This window comes from Lygodium microphyllum, chromosome 4, assembly GCF_053477565.2.
Source record: "Lygodium microphyllum isolate KBCC chromosome 4, Lygodium_microphyllum_v1.1.10, whole genome shotgun sequence".
In the NCBI taxonomy this organism is placed as follows: Eukaryota; Viridiplantae; Streptophyta; class Polypodiopsida; order Schizaeales; family Lygodiaceae; genus Lygodium; species Lygodium microphyllum.
The window spans coordinates 94,943,065-94,950,148 of record NC_141138.1 but is presented as its reverse complement, the minus strand read 5'-3'; positions in this window follow the sequence as shown (position 1 = coordinate 94,950,148).

The window sequence follows — 7,084 nt, the reverse complement described above, 5'->3', positions numbered from 1 at the left end:
CTTGTACTCTCTTAGATAGTGCATGTGGAGATATCGAAAGTAGAGTAAATTGAATCTCAGATTGGTGTGAGATTTGGTGTGCGAGTAGAGTACTATATATTTTGCAGATAAGTCCTTTGGGGCTTATTCATACGTTTTTTGGCCATTTAAGGTCATTTCAAGCCTCGTTTTAGACACGTAAGGTTGTTGACAACAATTTCAGGGCACATTATAATTTCAATTGTATCGGTCAAAAGTAGATATACAAGTTGTAAATTTTAAATTGGTAATTTTTGAGGTGTTTATTAAAAAGTAAACATAAAATTTATATGTAAACAAGTTAAAAATTATATATATTGTTGAGCAATCATTGAAAAATATTGATATATTACTATGTACTTGTGAAGAGTTACAGAATACTTGTTTATTATTATTTTTGTAATAATGATAGAGAATATTGAAAATTTCATCATTATCTTAATGGATTCGTTTCATGTGAAAAAAAGGAATCAAAGTTGAGTAACCTTGTGACGGTGGATGAATTAAAGACATGAAAATAAATGAATACAAAGGACAAAAAGATGATATACTGGTTATTTGTAGTCATTGATGATATCATGTTGGCGTATATCAAGAATATAAAAACTTCAAATGTAGCTTGGATAAATTTTGAGAATGTTTTTAGTAAATACAAAGGCATAGAAGATTCAACTCAAGTAAGAGTTGAATATTTTGAAGAAAGAAAAAATATATGTTAATGAGTATATTTTGAAGGTGAGAAGCATTGTAGATACTTTGATAGCAACTAATGCAATGTTTGATGATGATGATTTGGTTTTATCTACTTTAGGTGGTCTTAATAATGAGACGACTTGAAAATCAATCGTCACTTTTATATATGTACGAAATCCATTTTTAGATTTTGATGAGTTGGTCTCTCATGATTACCAAAGAGATCAATATGCGAGGTGACTCATTTGAAAGGAATAGTAAATAGGTCAAAGCATTTTACTTAAGTTCAAGAAGGAGATATCGCAAATTCTCTTTAAGAGACCATTGTATAGGATGTGCCGGTAATAACAAGCAAAACATGTGAAATTAGCAATTCGGTGAAATGCAAGTTTTAAGAGATCGTGGAAACTTTAGAGACACGGGAAGCTCTAAAAAAAGAGATAGATGGCAAAACAAAAGTTTTGAAAATTTTGCTATTGTTTGTCATTATTGTGGCAAAACAAGTCATATTGCAGTTCATTATTCTGCTAAGAAGGATGATATTCATAGATGGTAAATTATAACAAGAAAACTATTTATCAACTTTTTGACAAAATAAAGATAAAAATGAGCGCCTTGTTATGCAACATATGATGAATGTTGTTATATGATAAGGTATGCTGATTCAAGTGCATCTAATCATATGATTAGTCATGTTGAATGGTTTGGAGAGATGAAAGATTTACAAAATCTAAGTTATGTAGAGATGATTTATATCACCTAATTTCACACATTGAAAAAGGTTCCCTTATCCTTCGCATGATGGCCAGATAAAAAGTTTGTTAGATGTGTTACATGTGCCATCAATCATAAAGAATTTACATGTTGATTTAATGTAAAATGTTATTTTATAGAAGAATTTAATAATAAGTGTAGATTGGTTGCAAAAGAAAGTAGAGAATTTCTACTATGAATGTTGTTATATATGCTAAAGGAAAATGAGCAATCGTAGACATTGAAATATGACAAACGTATTGGACATGTAAATGTGCAATATGTTGAAATATGGCATAAATGTATTGAACATGTAAATGCGCAAAGATTGAAAATAATGCAGTTCAAAAGATTGGCTACAAGGTTTCTTACTTTTAGAGTTATAAAATTTTATAAAGTGTGTGAAGCATGTTGGTTTGGTAAGTAGGGTAAGAATCTCTCTTTCGTATGACAAAGATGTGAATAGAAATATACTTGATGTTGTGTATATATATATTTGGGAGTCTACACAGAACACATATCTCTTAGTAGCAGCAAATACTTTGTCACGTTTAATGATTGTTCAAGGAAGCTGTGGGTATATTTCATGAAGAAAAATAGTGATGCTATTGAAACAAAAACATGCTTGAAAGTTAAGTGCTTGAGATTAGATGGAGGGGGAGAGTATCTCTCTAATGAGTTTAGTGGCTTCTTGAGGTCTCATGGAATAAAGAGATAGTTTACTTGCAAGTAAATCCCACAGCAAAATGGGGTTGTAGAAAGAAAGTAGGCATATTGTAGAAGTTACACGGGCATTGATGACTGGTTGTTTATATTGATGTCTATATTATAATCAGAACTCCCACAGTTGCAGTTCATGATATGATCTTTAAAAAATGTTTTACAGGTAAGTAGTCTAATGTGTCACAATTGAAAGTATTTAGTTATATCACATATGTTCATGTGCCAAATTAGCTGTGAAAGAAACTTGATCCAAAGGTTAAAAAATGCATTTTTATTGAATACTCTTTAGAGTAGAAAGAGTATTGTTGTTATAACCCTGTTGCATGTGAGTTCAGAGTGAGTAGAGATGTTATTTTTTATGAGATGAGTAGTTGGTATGCATCTAGTAGTGATACATTGGGATGATGCTGATGACCATGTTAGTTATGTGTAGAAAGAAAAGCAACGATCACAGAGCCTTAGTGGACCAGAAACATCATTTTGTACTACATCTACAGTTAACCCTTGGTCTAGGAGACTAAGGAGTAGCCCCAAATCTTTAGGTGAATCTACAAGCATAGCAGGTAGAGACAAATGAAAGAAAAAAGTGTTAGATGGTAATGATGCATCTACTAGTCATTTAAGATTTGATGGAGATTCTAGTGGTTCAAAGAGTTTAGATGATAAGCTTAGTATTCCTTTAGTTAAGACACTAGGTGTACAAAGAGCATATGGTAATATAAAGGCTCCACTGAGTGATCCAGTGGTACACAGGTTTAGCATGATCAAATACCCTGTTAAAAGATTTGGTTTTGAAGGTTATGTAGCTCACCATTGTGCTTATACGATAAATGTAGTTGAGTACGTTGAACCCAATTGTTTTGAGGATGTTGTTGGTCATACTCATTGGAATGTAGCAAGAGATGATTGCATTAGAAGCCAATAAGACTTGGGATTTGGTACCCTTGTTAAGGGCAAGCAAGCTATTGACTGTAAGTGTGTGAGAGCGAAGAAAATTTCTTGTGTGTCTTACTCACCTCCCAACCAGATATACCCTCTTCCCACCTTCTAATCGGGTCTCTAGGGCCTGTTTTCATGGTGCATCGGACCAGTGTTCCCAAATAGACAAGTCATGCCCAATTTAGCAAGAAATTTGAGGGTATCCCCCGAGCTTCGGATCTTGGCACTTCTTACCCTTGTCCGAGATACACTAATTAATGGCCGTCTTGGGCTACTTGCCCAGTCGAAGGTTATTATGTCTGACATTCTCTCCCCCTTTCAAAAAATCATTGTCCTAAATGATTTTTTGTAGTGATGGGAAGTGTCGTTGAACCAGAGCTCCTAATTCCCATGTAGCATCAGTAACTCGTAGACCCTTCTAAGCAACTAGATACTCGTGGAGAGTACAATTATGCAACCGTTTCTCTCTTCGATCTAGTATCTTGTCTGGTCCATGGTCAACAACTGAATCCTGTTCCTGCAAAGGTACCATACCATCAATTAGATTATCATCACGTGAGATATACTTTCTTAATTTGCTAACATGAAATACTGGATGAAATAGCATCCACAAGGAAGTTCCAATCGGTAAGCTACATCACTTAGCTTATGAATAACTTTCGACGGTCCACAATATCTTGGAGATAACTTTGAACATTTGCTAGTCGATAAACTAGACGACTTGGCTAGTGCTTGGAGAAAAACTTTTTCTCCTAATTCAAAGATCCTACTTGACATTTTCTTATCTGCAAAATTCTTAGCCCTATCAGAAGCTTGCTGTAACTTGGCTTGAGCAATTTTAATATTAGCCTGTATGTCAGTAAGAAATTCTATCGTAGCTAGGCATTTCTCATCTAACCTTATTGTACTAGGAAAACTTGGATTCATTCCATAACTTATTTCAAAAGGAGACAAACCTATAGCCTTATGAGGCCTGTTGTTATACACAAATTCTAACAAAGACAAATGCGTATCCCAATCTGTTTGTTTATCAGATACATATGCTCTCAGTATGTCTTCTTGTATCTGATTGTCTCTTTCTGTTTGACCATCTGTTTCTCGGTGATCACCACTTGACATGTTTAAGGCACATTTAAACGACCAAAGACATGACGCCAAAAATGACCTATAAATTAGACATCCCTATCAGACACAATGGACGTGGGTAGACCATGCAATCTAAACACATGATCAATAAATAAATCTGCGATTTGTGGAGCTTCCACACTTTCGCGATTGGCTATAAAATGAGCCATTTTACTGAAGCAATCCACTATCACTAGGATAGTGTCTTTTTGTCTCTGGGTTGTTCTAGGTAAGCTGACAATGAAATCCATGGAAATACTTTTCCAATTAGATTCTCGAATTTGTAATGGCATTAGTAGACTTGTTGGCTTCATCCTTTTTGCTTTATTAACTTGACATTGAAAGCATTGTTGGACATATTGGCAAACATCCTTGGCCAACTTTGGCCACCAAAATGTCCTTCTAACAAGCTGTATGGTCTTATCAATACCAGGATGTCCTACACAAGGCACATCATGGTTATCAAACAAAACTTTCTTTCGTAGTTCCCGTGCACTAGGAACACAGATCTTGCCTTTTCATTTAAGAAACCCATTATCAATTGAAAGGTTCTTAAATGAACTTGCCTTATTAGAAATAACAGCAGGTAATGAAACAGAAGTATCTGGTCCATCCCTAAAGAGTCTCATTCTATGGCCTGATAAAATTTTGCCATATAATAGTCCTCTAACTGTGCTTTCTTTATTTCTTGAAGTAGTGAGCTTTCTAAAATTGTAAAGCTCATTTGATACATTATACGAGATAATGCATCAGTAACAACATTATCCTTACCCTTCTTATATAGAATTTCCATATGAAATTATGGCATCATTTCAGCCCATCGAGCTTGGCGCCCTCGAAGATCTGGTTGACTACAAAAATACTTAAGGGTATGGTGATCTGTATAAACTTTAAAATCTGCACCATATAAATAGTGCCGCTAAACTTTAAGGCAATGAACAATAGCATAAAGCTCTTGTTCATGAACTGGCCAATTCTGTTGGCTTGGGAAAAGCTTCTTGCTTTCAAAAGCTACAGGCCTACCTTCTTGGCTAAGGATTGCACCTATCATGATGCTACTTGCATTTGTTTCTAAAACAAATGGTTTCTCGGGATCAACTATCTTGAGAATAGGGTAGTAGAAACTGCTTGTTTCATAGTTTCAAAACTTTCTTATTGCACTGATGTCCACACATAGGGCACCATAGCTTGCAACAAATTTGTCATAGGAGCAGCTATATATGAGTATGCATATATAAATCTCCTATAGAATCCTGACAATCCCAAAAAGGAACAAAGAGCTGTTTCATTTTGGGGTGTTGGCCATCTAAGTATCACAACAACCTTCTTGGGGTCCATCTTGATTCCATCGGCAGATACAATATGACCTAAATACTCTATCTCTGCTAAACATATAATCGTCTTGTCTGGGTTAGCATAGAGTTTTGCTTCCCGTAAAGTTTCAAAGACTGTCACCAAATGTGACTCATGTTCATGGATACTCTTACTATACACAAGCACATCATTAATAAAATCTACAACAAATTTGCCCATGTATGGTCTTAGTAAATCATTCGTTAACATCATAAAAGTAGCAGGAGCATTTGTTAAACTGAGAGGCATAATCAAATACTCATATTGATCAAATCCTGTTCTAAAAGCAATTTTAAAAATATCTTCATCTCTTACTCTAATATGGTGATAACCACTTTTTAAATCAATCTTACTAAAGATAGAAGCACCACCTAGAGCATCCAAGAGATCATCAATACGAGGCATAGGATATCTATGCTTGACAGTTATTTTATTTAAAGCATTGTAGTCTACACACATTCAAAAAGAACCATCTTTCTTTCTTATAAGTAAAATAGGGGTTGCAAAGGGTGAAAAGCTAGGTCTAATCAATCCTTTGCTTAAGTACTCATCCACCACCTTATGGACTTCATTCTCCTCTTGTCTCGGGGGTCTAACAACTGGATTAGCTCTTAGACGAGCTCAATCCTATGCTCCGCGTTCATACGAGGAGGTAAACCAAGAGGTAGTTCAGATTTCAATACATCAGAAAATTAGGCTCTTATTTTACTTAATAAGGCCGAAGGGATATTTGTGGAACTTCCACCTTTGTCCATGTCATCCTTTGATACACATTTAGAAATGTTTAAAATGTAACAAAAAAAAGAGACTTACAGTCAATCTTGAGCGCCTTGGTCATCGAGAGAATCTTCGCTTCTTGGAGATCTGGTTCTCCGGGAATCAACAATCGTCGGCCCTCATGCTCAAATTGATAAATATGAGAAGAGAAGTCAATGATAGGTCTCTTCTTTGCGTGCCATTGCTTGCTCAACACTAGGTTGAATCTTGCAAGCCGTGTAATTTCAAAATCCAATCTGTCCTCATAGGACTGGATCTGTACAGGGAGGTCAACAACTCGCTGATCCCATGTCTCTGTACCCATCCTGACAGCTAGATCTACCGAATAACTATATTTTGAAGGGGTAGTCTTGAGCTTTAGCTTCTTGACGAGATTAGAGCTAATAACATTATATGAAGAGCATGTATCAAATAAAATACACACAGGGCATCCTGCCACTATGCCTTTCATTACAATGAGCTCAGTGTCAGCAAACTGGTACCCCTTTTGTGCCTCAAGTGATAACATTGTATTTGGCACAATTGGTGCTTTCTTTATTGCCGTGACGGCTAGGATCCGTTCATGATAACCAGAGTCATGTGGAGGTGACTCATCTAGGTAATCTCTCGCCTTATCCACATTCTACATTGGATTAAGCACCATTTGAGCATTGACTCTTGGCTTCTTACGACAAGCCTTAAATTTATGCTGCCCCAGGCATCC